Here is a 20,340-nt window from a genome sequence, read left to right as displayed (position 1 = left end):
GCTGTAGTTATGTGGCAGTGAAAGAAACAAGTGACAAACAAACCTGACTGACTTTCTGTTTAACTTCACAGCAATCCCTAAAGCTGTGTTGAGCCTCACTGGAGGGAGAAAACAAGCACAAACTGGAGCTGAAGAGAGAAAAAAAATACACCGGGGCAATTCCATGCCAGACTCACTATCTATTTACTGTTACTTCATCTGTTTGGTTGGGTTTTTTTTTACCTGCAAATGTTATTATTTGAGAATCTGTGCATCATGCGAGTGAAACATGTTTATGCCAGATATAATTTAACCTTCTGATACAATTTATATTTCCATTGTATGAGATTTGTATGAATAAAATATCATTTCATATAACAGAGCTTTAAACTGATCCCGTTATCTCTCTGAATGACCCCAGTATTGTGATGCTGGAACAGGTTTGGGTCTCCTAGATCAAGTGAAGGGAACATTTCCTGCTCCTGCATCTACAGACAATTGTGTGCCTCCAACAGTTTGGGAAAGAACCACATATGGGTAGAAGAGACAGGTGTCCCAATACTTTTGATCGAACAGTGTATTAAAAATCTGGATAAAGAAGCCATTATATTACATCACATACGCACAAATCAAACGTACACAAGCTCACATATTAACCTAGTAATGCATTTTTAAATACACTGATATATAGAAATACCACTCCCTCGTGTCACGGCGTGACTTACGACAGCGTTTGCAGAAAATGTTTTATGTGTCTGGAGAAGTCCGATTTATATTTAAGTCACTTAAATATGTACTACGTATCATTCAACTTGAGCAAAACTATGTTCTATTATTTAAATCTAGCGACGTTTGTTATTTAATCTCTTTACAAAGAATAAAGATTCCTATGCTGGAACTCTTCAAGTTAACTAAACTAACATACAAAAAAAACAAAACACTTTCAATATGCAAATGTGGCAGATGTTGCACTCCTACAACATTAAGTGATAAACCACCCAGATGCCTCAAGTAAATTACCCCAAAAAAGTCATTTTTAAAGATTTTTGAGAGAATAAAAAAAAATTTCAATAAAAAGATCTTAGCAAAAAAATAAATTAATTAATAAATTAATTAATTTTAGGCACAATTGAATGTGTTAAAACAGTTAGATGATGTTTGTAATTTAATTTATTTCATTTACAACAATTTAACATTTTGTCGTTCTCAAAGAGTTCTAAAAAATAACTGGCCAACGATATCAAATTAACTAAAACACGTTTCCTCACGTGTCTTTTTACTTGTAACACGTTTATCTCATAATGAGATTCTAAATATTACGACACCTGACTTTCCTACCCTCATGTGATTCCTCCCCAAACACAATTGTATCAGATGTTTTTGGATAATAGGAGACCCAAACCTGTTCTAGCATGACAATCCCCTTGTGCACAAAGCCGGCTCCATGAAGATCTGCTTTCCACGGTTTGAAAAACATGGAAGATCTCCTGCTATGGAGCTCCAACCGTATTGGGATGAATGTGAACGCTCTCTGCACCCCAGGCCTTTTCACCGTTCTCACCTACATCAGTATCTGACACCATTGTAGCTTGAATGAATCTCCACAAAATCTAGTGGAGCTGATTAAAACAGCAAATGAAGCCTAAATGTGGAATGAGATATTTTTAAAGAAACACCAATCTTATGCTCAGGTGTCAACAAACATTGAAGTAGGAGACCCATATGGTGTATCTTCACTTGCAAAGATTGCAGCAAGTGGTACCATATCTGTCCATATCGATAAAAGTATGTGCAATCCTGTCCAAAAGACTCATATGTGCCTGGTGAACGTCTCGTTACAAATTTTGGCTGATCCGGATAAGAGTGGCTACTACATGTAAAAGTAAATGACAGATTTCATTCATTCATTCATTCATTCATTCATTTTGCTACAAGAGCATTTCATAGATCAGGTACCGGGGTTCAGTCTGTGTTCAGCGGGTTTGAGAAGGTCAAAGTTATGTGCAGGACACTTGAGTTCTTCTACTCCAACCTCCAACCATACAGCGTATTTTGAAGAACCCAGCTTTGTGTAATGGAGCATTGCTATGCTGGAACACTGTTTGGGGCTCTTAGTTATAGTAAAACTGTATTGCTATAGCATACAAAGACATTCTATACATTTGTGTGCCTTAAACTTTGTGGTAACAGTTTGGGGAAGAACCACATATTGGTGAGTGTGTGGGTGTGTGTGTGTTTTACAATAACTGAAAGAAAGTCTTGATTAAATGTAGCTTGAGAAGAATAATGCACTTACACTCTTTAAAACATCTGGTGAGAGATCCATCTCAGACCTCCTGAAGTGACTCGAACAATTGTTTTCAACTTTAACACATTCACATTTACAGCTACTCCGATACAGCGGGGGATGTTTATTTAATGATTAATTAATTAATGTATTGCCAAGGCAGGGGGTTTACAGTGTTAAAGGTTTCTAACATAGTTTCCTTCTTAACATTTAGAGTATTTTTTAACTGCACAGAAATAATAAAGGTCAATCAGAGTCAAGAGTGAATGAGAGAAAGAGAGAGAGGGAGAGTGAGTGAGAGAGAGAGAGAGAGAGAGAGAGAGAGAGAGAGAGAGAGAGTGAGAGAGAGTAGAGGAGGCAGTGTTGTGTACCATCATCTATATATGTTCTTTGAGACTCATTAGTAAAGTTGCTACACTTCTTCCTAAATCCTGTAGCCACAGGATTTGCTAATGTGATTAGCCGCATCTCAACCAACTGCAGTGAATGCATAATTATTGCTCTACGGTGGATAGAAGTGTGTAAAAAAAAACGTGTACATGTGAGAGAGCAAGATAACGAGAGAGAGAGAGAGAGAGAGAGAGAGAGAGAGAGAGAGAGAGAGAGAGAGAGAGAGAAAGTCTGTCATGTAGGAGGTAAACTAGCAGACACGGGTACTATTAGCATCTGAAGGTTGTTATGCTAATGCAAATACAACATGCGTCCTGAAGAAAAAAGTATATAAGGAATTCTAACAAAACAAAAAAATGGAATGGGATCACTGGTATTCCTGGGCCACTAATTAAAGCTACATCGGAATTTAGTGAATAATCAGTGCATACGACAAAGGAGAAAAATAAGGAAACTGGGGGGAAAAAGGAAGTAAGCGAGTGAAAGGGGGTCCAAAAGAGGAGGGAAGGAGATGAAGGAGTGAGGAAAAGTAAAAAAATAAAAAGGGAATAAAAAGGAAGGAGAAATGGACAAAGGGATAGAAAACAGAAGAGAATGGGAGGAAGGAGAATGGGCAGGAACAGGCAAAGAAAAGAGAGAAGGGGAGGTAAGAGTGCAATGGGGGGGATAAAGAGAGAAAGAATGGATGGGAAAGTTAAGGGAGGGGAAGGAAGAAGTGAGAAAGAGGGACAAAGGGGTGAAAAAGAGAATGGAAAGAGATGATAGGGTGGAAATGGCTAAAGAAGTGGTAGAAGAGGGAAAGAAGAGGTGAAAAAGAAAAGGGAAGAGGAGGAAGCGGAGAAAAGGAGAGGAAGAGGGGAAGACGGGGTAGAAAAGAGAAGGGAACAGTAGGAAGGGGTGGAAAAAAGAAGGAAAAGGGAGGTCGGAATGGAAGGAGGGAAAAGAGAGGAAGAAGGGATGGAGAAGAGAAGGGGAAGAAGGGGTGAATGAGAGAAGGGGATGGGGAGGAAGGAATAAAAGAGGGGAAAAGGGAAAAGAGAAAGGGGCTTAAAAAAGGGGAGGGGAAGAAGGGGTGGAAAAGAGAAGGAAAGGGAAGGAAGTGGTGGAAGAGAGAAGGGAAAGTGAGGAATGGATAAATAGAAAGGGGGAGCAAAGGAAAGAAAGAGGGGAAACGAGAAGGGAACTGGAGAAAGAATGGACAAAGGAGTGGAAAAAAGAAGGAAATATGAGGAAGGAGTTGAAAGGGGGAGCAAACGAAAGGAAGAGGGGTAGAAAGAGTGGAAAAGAGAAGGGAGGGTGGTGAAGGGGTGGAAGGGGGAATTAAAGGGGAGAAAGAGAGGAAGAAGGGGAGGAAGGGGTGGACGAGGGGAAGAATGGGTGGAAAATAGAAGGAAGCGTGAGTAAGTAGTGGAAGAGAGAAAGAAAGGGGTGGAAGAGGGGAAGAAGAAATGGAAGAGAGAAGGAAAGCAGGGGATGGGGTGGAAAGGGGATAAAAAGTGTGGAAGAGGAGAAAAATGGGTGAAAAAGAGAAGGGAAAGGGAGGAAAAGGGGATTTATGCAATTGTAAATATTTCTGAAGATTTACTAATATTACAGAAAACATTCTTTTGTTTATGTAATTTAATGCGACTGTTTTATTTGTTCCAACGACTGACAATTGAAATAAATCCTGGAAATGTATAAAAAAGGCAAGCAATCCTTTTTTTTTTTTTAAATAAACATTCAGCAAGTATTGCAAATATAAAAGCTTATCAGATGAAGATTTCAAGGGAGTATGTGACGCTTTTCCACTTCCATTTGCACAGTAAAAATAAACAATGTCAGTTAGAGGTTATATATTTTAAAGCGAACTGAAGAAAATCTTCCACTCCAACACATGTAAAGCATCTTGGAGCTGGAGCTGGTTTTCTGAATGCGGGCAATAACAGGTTTTGGTTCTCCTAGTTCAAGTGAAGCTTGTGCCTCAACAGAAGAAGAACCACATATGGCAGAAAATGTTCGGTGTCCCAATACATTTGTCTATAATGTACATTTATAAATACCTCTGCATTCTGCTAAAACACACGTGTGTATGATTATTTGCACGCCAAAGGATTTATTTGGTTTATTTTAAATGCCTTCATGGTAAATGACGATTCCTCTCCTTAGTAAAACACAGCTGTCAACTGATTTTTTTTCCCCAGGAATCTGGGTGGCCAGGGCGCGAGAGTGAACTGAATTATCCTTCAACGTGATGTGACAGTAAACTTTAATATCTTCCCTTGTAGACTGTACTCCCCCCTGCCCCAACCTCGTGCTCCCTCACGCTCCTGGTGTCATCCCATCCTCCAGGAACGACTTTTACTTTCTCTCATTTCTCACCCTGACACTTTATTGGCGGTTGTCCTGGTTATAGTTTCATCCTCGTTTAAAGCAGCGTACAGCACGTGGTGTCATGAAAAAACACCTCGTGATTTACTCGTCTCCTGGTAAGAAAAATCGGGCAAATTATAATGAATTTGTGCAAAGGAAACGTAATATAATAGACACAGCATGTGGATTGTTCGTGATCACGCTCCCCTTTCAGTATGGTATATAAATACCAGAATTCTGGCACTAGCATGCGTTACAAATCAGCGTATTAAACAAATGCTTTTATGTCACATTATTCGTAGACTTATTTTCAACCCAACCCACCAGATATTGGACTTCTGGGCCCCTTCGAGCAAGGCCCCTAACGGTCATCTGCTCAGTTGTATAAATGAGATAATTGTAATCCGCTTTGGATAAGGGCGACGCTGTAAATATAAAAGTCTCCTTCCGTGTGTGAACACAATCAGGCTTTCAAGTCATGTGGTAATGCAGTGCAGTAATGCAGCTATTTTGCAAACACACACACACACACACACACACACACACACACACACACACTCACATACAAAAACCTCTCTGTGTTCTCAATAGCCGAAAGAATTCACACCCTGGTGCTGACGCACCATGACAGCACATGACTCGCAAATGTTTGCAGTATTGATGGGAAGATCGGATCATTTTAGTGACTCGGTTCTTTGAATCGTGTTCATCAAATTGAAAGAATCTTTTCAAAAAAATTTTTTTATTACATTTCTATAATCAGAAATAAAATTAAATGTTACATTTTTTATAACGCAGACCCCCTAACACGTCTACACACACAATTTAACTATAGTTCCAATAATGAAAATACTTTGGTCCGAGTCGTTCGTTCTTTTGTCCAATGACTCTCGTAGATGCTACACAATGCACTAGATTGAGGTTTTTTTGGTCTGAAATTTCCAGTATTTTTCGGACTTTAAGCTGCTACTTTTTCTCGCCGTTTTTTATACCCCTCAGCTTAAACAACGAAGCGGCTAATTTATGGATTTTCCCTGGGTTTTTCCCGGTTTCACAATCTTCAAGCTAAAAAACTGAGCGACATAACATTAGACCAATGAAATTTCCTAACGGAAATGAAAAAAACGCACTTCACCTGTGTTCTGAGCTGCACGGCATCGGGAGAAAAAAACTTCCACCGATGTTGATTTTTAAACGCACGACGATGCCAAAAGATAAACTCCAGAGAGAAATAGTTGTGAAAGGAAGGAGGAAGACAGTGAACAATGACTTTCTTGGTCGGCTACTGTTTAGATACAAGCCGTTGTAACGCGTTGAGTCTGGGTCATGGGAGAGCTCGCTAACTCCAGTTACAACAGAACCCATATAAGCACAGACAGGTTTTCAAAACTCATGCTTTTTTATTTTTCTTGGCAACAGCGTTACGGGTTAGTCAAAGAAACTTAGAAATTAGCATCAGAAAATAATAAGGACATATTCCTCGGCCTTGCACACATGCAGTAATACCGGGAAAAAACGGCGGCGGCAGGCTATTCCCAAAATGCCGCTCTGCTCTTAAAGGAGCCACAACATATTTCACCCGTTACACCGTATAACAGACACTGTCTTTCGTTAAAGCCTGTGTAAAGTTCATTAGTTTCAATGTAGACAGTGTAGGCTTATAGACAGGTGCGGCTTATTTATTTTCAAAATAAAAATCTATGTAAAATTCAGTGGGTGCGGCTTATATATGGGTGCGCTTAATATTCCGGAAATTACGGTAGACACAGTAATGTTATGAAAGAACAAACAACTCGGACCAGAGGACTAATGCGATTAACTCAATTCTGTTTCCTGTACATAACCTATGGATATTTTTGCGACACTTTTCTCATGTGCGAATCGAGAAAAATAACCGAATCGTTCTTTAAGATGACTCGTTCTTCTGAGTCACATTAAAGACTTGTTAAAAAGGAACGAATCGTTCACTTGTTTGCAGTGAAAAGGAGTTTTAGAAGCTTGGTCAGTCGTTTCACAAGGCAAAATTATTATGTTATGTCTATCAAACATTTTATTATGGTACTGTATAACTCCTATTTAGACGTTGAAGTGCTGAAGGTGAGTGTGACGTTTCTCTGTTATGCCGAGTCGCTCATAGAAAGTTGAACGAAGGCTTTTTATACAATACCATCACCAGACATCTGCTGAAACCTGGGAGCCGAAAAACACGACTTATGAATAGTGATGGGGGAAAAAAGGAGTTATTGCAGATGAGTTTGTGCATGAAGTTGCCTGGGGTTGTTGGAATCAATCCCCAAAAACAAAACAAAACCTCGTGCTTGACCGCTGTACATATCTGCATCTGCCAGAGGAGCAAATATCTTAAGGACATCTGTGTTATAGTCTCATGGTTTATTAATCACGGTGTTGAGTTTTCTGCGCTGTAGGGAGGAGAGGCTGACCTTTAACTCGGCATCTGCTGGTGAGGGATTAGAAGGTGGTATGAGAACCTATAACGCTTCATTAACACGTTCTTCTCGTATTTGTAGTTCTCCTTTCTCAACCTGCCATCTGCTATACCTAAAGCAGCATCCGTGCCAAGCCCTTATTTCTGACATTCAGTTATTCCTGGCAAATACTTCTAATGAAGTGACGGAAATAAAAATCAAAGAAATCTATCGGAACACAAAACGTGTGCTATGATCTCGGTAGGCTTGTTTTAGGCGTCACTGTCCTGATGAATTATAGATGGTTGTAAACTGCGGTGCGTCTGGATCCTGCCTCGGGGAGACACTCGCATTCTTATAGGCTGAGCAGGAAAGAGACTGAGACGACTGAGACGTGGAGAGAGAAGGAGGGGAAAAAGAGAACATGACAAATCTGAGCTTTCTGGATCGTCCCTACAGCGGGGAAAAAAATGGAGAGACCGAGACCGTCATCCATCTATCAGCTGTTCTTCATGTGCCTTTGGAGGACCACGCCCAAAAACACAAACACACACACACAAAAAAAAAATTATATCCTCCTCACTTGTCACTGACAGGAAATCGCTCCTTCTGTCTCGTTCTCATTTTATTTTCTCTGTAGGTCTATTTTGGTTAGTCATGTGACCGTAACACTTTAAACATGTCACCACATGGAAAGATAAATGTTCCTGTCTTTCTTTTTTTCTTTCTTTCCTTCTTTTTTTCTTTCTTTCTTTCTTTCTTTCTTTCTTTCTTTCTTTCTTTCTTTCTTTCTTTCTTTCTTTCTTTCTTTCCTCACCTCAACTAAGGTGTGGGGATAAATAAATATGTCATGAGTGTGTGTGTGTGTGTGTGTGTGTGTGTGTGTGTGTGTGTGTGTGTGTGTGTGTGTGTGTGTGTGTGTGTGTGAGAGAGAGAGAGAGACTCTACTTGTCCTTGATGATCGCTGACAGAGGGATTCATGCAAATTACAATTTGAGAAAGCCAAAATACCAAATGCCATCACTACATTTCATTTTTGTGTGTGTGTGTGTGTGTGTGTGTGTGTGTGTGTGTGTGTGTGTGTGTGTGTCAGTATGTGGGGGGTGTCTGAGTGAAACTGCTGATATTGAAGCAGCCGAGTACTGAATGCCATGGGGGAAAGGCCTCAAAACAGAATATCAGTCAGATGAAATACATGCAAGTGTAATAGACACAGTCTCCAGAGTGCACTGGGGGAAACGCAGCATTTATACTACTGTAATGACCTTGTCAAAATGTATTTTACATAAGAGGTTGACAATATCATTATATATATATATATACTATATACATATATACACATATACATACATACATACATACATACATACATACATACGTATATATACGTGTGTATGTATATATGTATATGTATATATATGTATATAGTATGATTCAGAGATTTGCATAAAAAAAAAATCAAAGTTAATGATGTGATTTGATGATTAAAAACATTGTGCATTGGATACAAGAATTTGCATAGTTTTTAACATATTTGCATCAGTAAAAATGTGATTACTCATATATAATTATTAGTACATGCGCTATAGTTTTGTTATTCAGAACGTGACCAACAATTTGTGACCAATATTTCCTATGTAGATCGATTTCTCTTTGCTAAACTGTTTCTCGAGCTCGTTCTCGCAGCACCACTGCTGCTATGTTAATATGACGTTTTTACAACAGTATATGTATACACACATACACACACACACACACACACACACACACACACACACACACACACACACACATACCACCATCTCCTCCCCACCCCCACCTCACCCCTTTAATATTTCCCCATCCACTTCCACCCCCTGACCCTGTTTCCCTTCCAGCCGTTTGCGATCATCCTCACCTGGAAATCCTGCTTCCCTCTGAAAGGTTCTTTCCGTGGTCTGTAGACTTGACCGCAAATAATCAGAATTCTCCTGGGCAGCGAGGCAATTGAGTGTATCTGCAGGAAAAAAGGGAAGTGCTGGGGGTTACACAAGTTTCACACATTTCATACACACATAAGCAGACTGACAGACATTCCAAACCCTGAGACGTTGCACATTTCCATACTGTACGAGGCTGAATTATGGCTCCAATGCTCTCAGGAGCATTGTGATCATTATAATAATGATGATGATGATGATAAGGAGGACAATGTTTAAATGATTATTATCCACTCGTTGATTTGATGTCACACAGGAGAAGGAGGATGAGACGAGCGTGACTGTGTGAGAGTAAACACACTGCCGAGAGCTAAAGAGACCCGCTGCTCTCGTTATTTGTGGACACCTGAGCAAACAATTGCTTCTTTTTGAACATTCCATTCCACATCTACTGTTATAATAATCCCCCCACTCTTCTGAGAAGATATTTCAGTAGATTATATGGAGGTTTGTGGAGACTCATTCAGGTACAAGGGTGTTAGTAACGTCAGGTGCCGATGTAGGTGAGGTGAGGAGGCCTGGGGTGCAGCATTCTGATCTCTGCAGCAAGAAATCTTCCACTTCATCCAATGGTAAGGAGATCTTTTTGGAGCTGGTTTTGTGCACAGGGGTTTGTCATGCTGGAGCAGATTTGGGTCTCTTAGTTTAAATGGAGGAAACATTTATGCTACAACATCCAAAGACGTCCGAAGCAAATTGCGTGCCTCCAACTTAATGTCAGGTGTTCTTTTGTCTATATTTTTTGGTTACAATTTAAGTATTTTAAATGATAAAAGTCTAAAAATGACTTTTTGGTTGGCAGCGTATATGAGTCCGTTACCATCGTAATCACGCAGCTCCTCATGTTTATTTCAAGACACCGATGTGTCTCTCATCTTAGGTGAGAAGATCCTACCCCCACCTCATTTGTCTCTCTTATGTCTCATTTCATCAATTCCCTCATTCCGTCCTCTCCTACTCGTGAGCTTTGTCATTGCCTCATCATGCTTTTTCTGGCAGCTCCTGAAGATCCTATAACAAGAGGAAAACTTGGAAAAAACTTTGACAGCGTCGAGTTGAAAAACTTTTTCCGCATTTTTTTCGAGAATTTGGTCGTAAAGTTGCCAAAAGTACAAGGCGATATGGAAGCTGTGTGTGTGTGTGTGTGTGTGTGTGTGTGTGTGTACATGTGTGTACATGTGTGGAATGCATTATGGTGTGCAGGGAACTCTTACTATTATCACAACTGTGGACCTAATGAAGCACTTCCTGTTAACACACACATTCCTACTGTCTTATAATAAAAAGTCAAGCGGTGTTAAAAAACTTTCCCCTTCCCGTCATGACTAGCTTCCCTTCTGATGCGTTTACTGTCGCTTCACAAACATCTGCTACATTCTCTCAGATCCGACAGTGTTTATTAAAAGCTTGTGTAAGACCCCAGTGCAATTATGAAGTTCTGATACATTCATATCGCTCATATCAGACTGAATATTAACGCCTCACATAACTCAATATTGACCCAACTCCTGAGTTTAGATAATAACCTGTGAATGTGTGTGTGTGTGTGTGTGTGTGTGTGTGTGTGTGTGTGTGTGTGTGTGTGTGTGCAGATACGTCTAGCCTGGTAAAGTTCATTTGATTGTGCTGTTAAACAGATTTTACTGCTTTATTTTTTATGTAATTTCTGCACGACTTGCTTTTAAATAATACGTTTCAGCGCAATGGAAACAATTTGCAGCAAGAGTTCCTCGTGTCAGCAAAAAAAAAAACAACACATTGACAGGTCAAGATGAAGAAAGCCTTTTTTTTTTGTAATTGGTTTCACTTGTACTTGTCTCACTCATACCTTCGTACTTCAGCTTTTGCTCCTGCTTACTATATACCATTTATGGACAAAAGTACTGGAGACACACAACTGAGATACACAAGATGTCACTGGATGCACTAGAATTTCCTTCACTTGAACCAAACCTGTTCTAGCATGACAATACCACTGTGCATAAAGCCAAACCCATGGACGATGTGTAAGATCTCCCCCTATAAACCTCCAACCATATGGAAAATAGATGAATGTGAATGCCGACTGCACCCTAGGAACCTCCTCACCTCACATACATCAGTACTTGATTTTACTAGCACCCTTGTGGCTAAACCACCTGTATGGTGTTCTTGGCAAACCATTTGTAAATCTTAAAACCTGATGAACAAGCCTAATGTCTGGATATATCCCGAATCTAGTTTTGATTGGACATAATTTCAGGAGGAGTAGCACCAATTTTACCCAAATTCAAAATGGTCCACAGGAAATACACTCTGTTCACATAAACATACTTCAGGGAATTACAGGAGAAAGCAACTGTGAATTGAGCTCATTCTTGTTCAAAAAAAAAAGTTAAATGGTTCTGCTCATGAAAACTTCTGGGTAAATTCAGCACGTAGTCCTGAAGATCATTTTTTATAGACTACTGAGATTCACTTTTACAGAAGAACATCTATAAATATCAAAATTTCTTTGGTAACATTTCTTTGCAAATGTGTCAGGAGGATGCAAGCCGAATCTGGTGACTATTCAGCAAAAAATAGCAGTGAGATGTATGTATTTTTAGCATGTCATTGTTTTGACCAGAAAGTAGCACTGTCACAAAATCTGTTGCCAAGCCCCAGGTAAATGTCCGGAAGATGCCTACTGAATTTTGTTTAAGTGCTTTTAATCATTACTGAGATACATCCAGAAGTCCTGTTTGGTGGCTTCGCTCTTTCTGTTGAGAATACTCCACAAGAAAGTACTTTAAGTACCCATGTGTACACACTATCACCTTCAAAATAGTCCCCTTGCACAGCAATACAGCGCCCCCAGTGTTCCTGTCAATTCTGGAACGTGTCCCGGAAGTCTTCTTTTCAAAGCGTGTCAAGCACCTTCTGCGATTCGATCTGGTTTTGTGCAATAGTGTCAACACGGTGACCTTTGAGCTTCGTCTTTAGGAAAAAGGGCGAAGTCTGGAGGAGCCAAATCTGGCGAGTATGGTGGGTGCTGAAGTGAGATCATGTTGTTTCCGGCGAGAAACTTACGTGTGAGGAGAGTTCAGTGACAAGGCACGTGTCCTGATACGTACCGATGTACACAGGAATATGTCTTTTGACATACTGATTTATAAAGGTTGGTCCTCCCTGTGACTGTGAGTGCAGCCTTGTGCTGAATCTGTTGGTGGGTTACAGAACTGGTCTTGAACCTTTTGATACCACCTCGTACAGACAAAATTTGGGCAGGACTACAAAAAAATAAATTTTTCTTTTACTAAATCAAAGATGGGAAAGCAGAGAACTTGTCGCTTTTCATTTTTGGACACATGGTTCAAAGGTTATGACAAAGAACGTACATAGAATTTGGGCCCAAATTTGCTGAAAAGGTTCCTTAGGTGCTCCATAATCAAATTTTATATAAACTTTTTTCACCAGAAGGTTCCTTGGGGTGACAAGGCCACACTTGCTAGTGGAATTTGGAAGTATACCTAATACTAGAAGGAAAGTAAAACAATTTAGAAAAATTACTTGAAATAATAAATATCATTTTTAAATATAAGAAATAATCCTAACAGTAAAGCTGATAAAATGATGTGTAAAGGAACGAGTGGGAATGTGTGGATGTGGATGTTGAGCTGAGAAGCAACACAAGTATATAGAACTGTTGTTAGGAGTTGCTAAGACACAGGAATGTTTGTGCTGGTATTAGATTATGCAGTGTGGAGAAGCTCTGGTGAGGATGAGAGAGAGCAGGCTGTCAAATCTAAGAGCTCAAGAGCTTTCCTTTCATCCCCATTCAAATTCTGAACTGGAGTCTGGGTTTGACCAGTGGCTTTGCGAGTTGGATCCCTGCCACGTGCAGCTCACACAATCAGTCCGTCCAGTGCAGCGGAGAAACACACTAGAAAGGCCTGTATCTTGACATTTAGAAACTAATTAAAGAAAAGAATGAAATGGTCTTATCGAGGTCAGTGGCTCATTACATGGAAAAAGTACCACTCCACACGAAATGCAAATACGTCATGGTGCTCAAGCACATCCCGAAGCCCGGCAGAACTTTAACCTGTCAAAGGGTTTCAATGATGATCCCTCAACAGCTTACACACTACAGTAATACAATATGACTTTACTAATTCAATACTTTGGAAAAGAAAAGTTTTGCACACAAAGAGCGCAGTGAATGAATTTCTGCGTCTACATCTACACTAATTGCTTTCGGCTTCTCCCATTAGGGGTCGCCACAGCGGATTATCCGTATTCATGATCCGCATGTTTGATTTGGCACATGTTTTTATGCTGGATGCCCTTCCTAACGCAACCCTCCCCATTTATCCGGGCTTGGGAGAGTGCACTGGCTTGTGCAACCCTAATGGCTGATCCGGATACATTTGAAAAATGGCGCATCTAAAAAAGGTTTTGTGTCCACATTTTCATTTTCAATCGTTTCCCAAAAGTTGCTCATCCACACTGAAACATCTGAAAATATCTGCTTACGTTCCTGTACTGTGCACGCACAAACCTTGAGTTGCTTCAAACGACGTCATTTACGCGTGCGTTTATTTACAATTGTATCCAATTTTGAAAGCGGTTTCAAAAAAACTACGTTTTCGTTGACTGACAACGCCGTCTCAGTATAGACTGAAGAAATCAGAGAAAAGAAAAAAATTGGCTTTTTTAAATGAAAACGTATTCGTGTGGACATAACCTGTAATGAGTCTTTGTCTATTTTGATTTAATACACAACCACAGATTCACTTCCTTTGTGACATGGTGGTGTTTTCCAACGAAGATGTGGAAGATCTCCTGCTATAGAGCTCCAACCAGTGTTCGAATTGAGTCAAGTCTTATGGGGGGTCCCCAGTTGTTGTGTAATTCATATATCTTTTTCACTAAAATAATCTTGGGGACCCCCCTAAGTGTATTTTTTACTTGTCATGTGGGGTCCCTAATGCCTAATGTTCCCCCCAGCCCCCCTCAATTCAAGCACTGGCTCCATCCCTATTGGGATGAATGAATGTGATCGCTGACTGCACCCTGGGCCTCCTCACTTTCTCACCTAAATCAGTACCTGACTTTACTAGCAACATTGTAGCTAAATGTATCTCCACAAAATTCAGTGTTCAGTTCAGTTTTTTCCCAAAAGAGTGGAGCTTATTAACAGCATATGGAGACTGGATTTGGAATGAGATAAAAAAAATAAAAAAAAAATACCAATCTTACGCTCGGGTGTCCACAAACTTTTATCTGTATATTGTTTCTAAATAATACAAGAGATTTATCAGCACATGTGTTGGTATGGCTATACTGAAAACACAACTAGCTTGATTAGCCGTGCCTTTGTTTTGTTCTTTTCTTCAAATCCGTAATTACATATACACAAGTATACAAGCTTGCAGTGAAAAATGAACTTGAAAATGATCATTTCCCATCTATTAGGTAGATCAACAGATAATAGATAGATGGAGTTCGAAACAGTTTTGCTGTCCCAGACAAAAATCAGCAGTAATAAATGAATCCTGGTCATGATTTAAAACCATTAGACTGAGGAGGCATAATCTGACATGCAAGTGATTTAGTGGCCTATTCCACAAAGTTATTGATTCTGTATACATTCATAAACATTTTTTAAAATGGGTTCTCTGGGATATGATACAGGCTCAAAAAGGAGGAAAAATCCCAGCTAAGGGTGCACGTCCTTATAAAACTGCCCCCGTGTGTGTGTGTGTGTGTGTGTGTGTGTGTGTGTGTGTGTGTGCGAATGCTGCTAGTTGTTAGGACACTTGTCCAAACGTGCGTTTCCATCAAGACATCAATGAGACCAACATATCGCCGTGAAGTCCTCAATCTTGCTCCTCTCGCAGAAATCAATACTGGGTTAGAACCCACATGCAATCATACACACTTCACTCTCCGCGTGGAGATGTTCCGATTGATTCGAGCGAAATCACGGACAATAAAGCTCAGCAGAGAACGGTGTGGAAGTGTAATGGAGGTAGAAAAATGGAACTGAGACTGAGCATCTCTAGATGTTTTGTGTCTCAAATCGATATTGGTTCTTGGTAATAAGGTTGTACATCGGATATACAGCATTTATGCACCAACCATCATCCATATCATTAGGACAGGTGATGTGAATAAAGTGATTCTCTTGTTAGAAGGGGTGGAACATGTTAATGAACAAGTGAACAGTCAGTCCTAGAAGAATTCTGGAAAAATGGGCAAGTTTAAGGATCTGAGTGCCTTTAACAAACATCAGACATCTAGACATTGTAACGTCTAGACGACTGGGTCAGATTGTCTCCAAACAGTAAGTGTTGTGGTATATCTGGTTATTCAGCGGTTAGTACCTACAAAAAGGACCAAGGATCCAAGGAAGATGACTCAGTGACAGGGTTCTTCCTAGGTGCTCAATGCTCATGGAGGGAGTAAAGATGTCTGGTTCGATGTCACAGAAGACCTACTTCACAAAAATCGGTTGGTGCTGATTGAAAATTGTCTGATGAATCACATCTTCTTTACCATCATGTGGATGGCAAGATCTTTTAGGGTGCAGTTGTGGCTCCTACCTTGGGAAGAGATGACAGCTGGGTGAACTCTAAGAAGAAGGAGAGGTGGTGGAGGCAGTGTGATGCTCTGGGTGATGTTCTACTGAAAAGCCTTGAGGAACATGACCAAGAATCACGGTCGAGGTGTTAAATCAGGAATTTGGAGGCTGATTTAACACCTCGATCGTGATTCTTGCTCATGTTCTTCAAGGTTTTCCAGTACCAAGGATTGTACCAAATCCAGGAAAAGACTAGGAAAGGTTCCTGGATATTGGTCCTTAATCCAGCAGTTTTATTATTGTGTGTATTTTTTTCTGAAAACATTTACATGTATAACAATAAAAAAATCTATGAAAAACATGTAATGAAAATAGAAGCCGAACAATATTAACGGAAAAGAATAAATAATTACACACTGTTACGCTCTGTACACAGTCCGTGGTCTGCTTGACCTTCTGAAAGCAGCGTCCTAATAAACAAAACTAATTTATTTTGTTCGTGATGAAACACGGTAGAAATGTGGCTTTAATTTGTATTAAAATCCATCAGGAACCCACTGTGGCTCATCTGCTTCAAGATGTTGTATGTTGTATCTTGTGAAATGCTTTTCCGCTCATCGTTGTTGTAAAGGAAGGCTTATTTTAGCTAAAAAAAAAAATCCTTTTCGCAAAATTTGTGGATGTTTTTTTTTAACATAACCCTACAGACAGTTGTGTGTGAAAATCTGGATATTATGAAATATTTAAAGGAGTCTGTCTGGTTCCAACAACCACACTGCATTGAAATTCAATAAAATCATACTTTTCCCCACCATTTGATGCCGTTTAGACAAATCTATAGCTCATGCTGTGTTCTTTTTCATCTGTATGAGGCAGAACTTTATGATGTTTCAGATGCATAAGTACAACTAATGTATAAGAGTATGATCATAAACTGTGATTATACAATATTATAATATGATGCAAACTTGATTTGATGTAAAACTTAACAATAAGCTAATCTCAAATCCTGTTTAAACAGCTCGTCTCTTTGTACATTTAACTGGAGCACCAAATTTCCAAACGTACTCTACAATATTCCAGGAGAAACCTCGAACGGCCGAGATGAATCACGATTAAGGTAAACCGCTTTGTTATCAGGATTTCCTCGTTGCTGCAGTGAAGCTAAACCATGGCGCATGACACACAGTGAATCATCCTCTGATGTAAATTACAGTGACTCATTCGGAAGGGTCTAAAAATATGCTAATCACCTCATACATCGCCACCATTACGATCGCAGAGTCCATGTTATGCGACAGGAAATGCAAATTCCCGATTTTGGAAGCAAAGCCAAGCATGCAGCTTACTGTAGCACCCGTTTGGATTAATTCGGTGGAATTGGAATTAGGGGAGGTGCAGTTTCAGGTATATCTCATGCCAAAGAGAAAACATTTTGAGAATGATTATGAAATAAAAAGTCTGATGCTAGCATGTCAGCCAGGTGCCTGGGAATCAGGAGCGCTCAGGGGTAAGCAACAAATCAACAAATCATCCGCGGCGTATTGATTGAGATAACACAGAAGATTAAAATGCAGTTGTAGAATAATGTTTGTGTTCTTTTTTTCGCACTGCAAACATACCATCTGTGTTCTGAGGATCAGATTACACTATGGACTAGCTAAACCCTAATACACCTACTTACATTTACTCTTAATCTGATGAGCTAATTTAGCAAAGATAAGGACTCAATTAGGAAAAGATTATCACACATAGGTTTACAACTAATTTTTATTCAACATTCAGTCCTTGTTTGCTGTTATAGTAACATCCAATCTTCTGGAAAGATGTTCCACTAGATTTTGTGGAGATTTGTGCTCATTCAGACACAAGGGTGTTAGTAAAGTCAGGTAAGAGCTGGCCGTCCGGCCAAACTGAGCTATCGGGGAGAAGAGCCTTGGTGATAGAGTAAAGAAGAACCCAAAGATCACTGTGGCTGAGCTCCAGAGATGCAGTCAGGAAATGGGAGAAAGTTGTAGAAAGTCAACCATCACTGCAGCCCTTCACCAGTCGGGGCTTTATTGCAGAGTGGCCCTACGGAAGCCTCTCCTCAGTGCAGGACACATGAATGCCCGCATGGAGTTCTCCAAGATGGTGAGAAATAAGATTCTATGGTCTGATGAGACCAAGATAGAACTTTTTGGCCTTAATTCTAAGCGGTATGTGTGGAGAAAACCAGGCACTGCTCATCACTTGTCCAATACAGTCCCAACAGTGAAGCATGGTGGTGGCAGCATAATGCTGTGGGGGGTGTTTTTCAGCTGCAGGAACGGGATATCCTGGACGCACACCTTCTCCAGAGTGCATTGGACCTCAGACTGGGCCGAAGGTTTACCTTCCAACAAGACAATGACCCTAAGCACACAGCTAAAATACCGAAGGAGTGGCTTCACAACAACTCCGTGACTGTTCTTGAATGGCCCAGCCAGAGCCCTGACTTAAACCCAATTGAGCATCTCTGGAGAGACCTAAAAATGGCTGTCCACCAGCGTTTACCATCCAGCCTGACAGAACTAGAGAGGACCTGCAAGGAGGAATGGCAAAGGATCCCCAAATCCAGATGTGAAAAACTTGTTGCATCTTTTCCAAAAATACTCCTGGCTGTATTATATCAAAAGGGGGCTTCTACTAAATACTAAGCAAAGGGTCTGAATACTTAGGACCATGTGATATTTCAGTTTTTCCTTATTAATAAATCTGCAAAAATGTCAACACTTCTGTGTTTTTCTGTCAATATGGGGTGCTATGTGTACATTCATGAGGAAAGGAAAATGAACTTAAATGATTTTAGCAAATGGCTGCAATATAACAAAGAGTGAAAAATGTAAGGGGGTCTGAATACTTTCCGTACCCACTGTACATGTAGTCTAAATCCTGAAAAAAAAAAATATTTTACCAAAACAGTTGTCAATTATTTTATTAAATAAATATATAAAGTAATACCTCAGGTGTAGGTGTGAGTGGTTACAGGATATAAGTGTAGATGTGAAGGTAAAGAACAGCTCGAGGTGAAGTGGAGAGCATTATAATGGTGTAAGGCCTCACACCTAACTGTGGATTATCACCTTATACCATGGTCACTTCCAGCATTATTTATGTCATCAACTGAAGCATCGCTGCTGTAAATTGATTGAGAAAACTAATTTAATTTATATTTTATACATTGGGATCGGTGTTGGGGTGGCAGATAGGGTGGCAGTTGCCACCTCGTGCCGCCCCTGCTTTTCAGTTACACTCCAAAATATGTAATAAGTAATATATCATAGTTCTTAAATCTTTTAGAATCCATGCGGGGCAACGCTGTGATCGTCTGGTTCAACAGCCAATGAACATGCACAGTTTCCTACAGCTGCATTACAGAGTTAATGCTTAAAGGTTATAAAGAACTTGAAAGCTAAGCAGGTTTAAGTGTCCAGACATGGTGCTATGACAGCAACTCCAGCATGAGCTCCGAACAATCCTGGATCACGTTAACAATAAAATCCACGTACGAACATCAAACCCCTGCACTTACGTTTATTCTCGTCTTGCATACAATAACATCAAGACCTGTTCGGATTCTCAGCTTCCTCATACCATGCATTAGTGTTTCTATACAATGAATGTTGTGACTATACACATATAATAAATAGACATCATAATTTTGAAATGAGAAACGGTGTTTTGTGCTGCTCTTCAACTTCACCTGCTTTCACTCTGCCTAAAACTTATTAACGTTTACCCCTCAAAAAAACCTGCAGTTATTACAAACACGGACAGCTGAGAGTCGGCATGAAGCAGCGCTGCATAAAAAGCCTCTCATAACTAATGTGCATGCAGTCCAGGAGAGCTCTAGGGAACAGGTAGACTAAATGGTAAAAGAGGATGAGGTGAATGCAGGATTTAGTATAGTGTGTTGAGCATCACATGGGGTCCTGCTGGAGCAGAGACTAATGGTCTTTCTCCCAGAGGCAATAACGCTTTCAGTGCTCTAATCACAAACCTCATTAGACCGAACACAGCGACGGAGTCGTCCTCGCTGTACGTAATGCTGTTTAGATCTCAGCTCATAATTAAACGCATCCGAAGATCATCGTGGTGTTGTTCGGCTCGGATCGATTACTGGGTCTGTGTCGATGTTGTGTATACAAAACCATTTCTTCACATGGGGACAACTTGTAGTGCAAACACAGACACTGAACCTACAACACTTTGAAGAAATATAAGAAAAGACATTAAATTTTGCAGGCTGCAACTCTACATCAACATCTGCCTTTGCCTCCAGCCTTCTTTATATCAAGTGGTAGGAAAGGTTGAGTAAAGTCCCTCCTGACCAACCTACAAAATACAGCTTCTGAATTC

General features: G+C 40.1%; 1 protein-coding gene across 2 annotated transcripts in view; it reads right to left on the bottom strand.

Annotated features, from left to right (window-relative positions):
• The window catches only part of chrm2a (cholinergic receptor, muscarinic 2a), a 106,342-nt gene that overhangs the window by 50,971 nt on the left and 35,031 nt on the right, over positions 1–20,340 (bottom strand). The window contains exons 2-3 of one of the 2 annotated variants that reach the window (XM_083546401.1): positions 9,332–9,430; positions 44–128 (exon numbers count right to left, since the gene is read on the bottom strand). The gene's annotated coding sequence lies outside the window, so the exon portion shown is untranslated. The remainder of the gene's footprint in view (positions 1–43; positions 129–9,331; positions 9,431–20,340) is intronic. The other variant, XM_083546400.1, reaches the window with a different exon arrangement.

Source organism: Silurus aristotelis, assembly GCF_946808225.1.
Source record: "Silurus aristotelis genome assembly, chromosome: 7".
Classification (NCBI taxonomy): domain Eukaryota; kingdom Metazoa; phylum Chordata; class Actinopteri; order Siluriformes; family Siluridae; genus Silurus; species Silurus aristotelis.
This window is presented reverse-complemented; position numbering and strand designations above follow the sequence as displayed.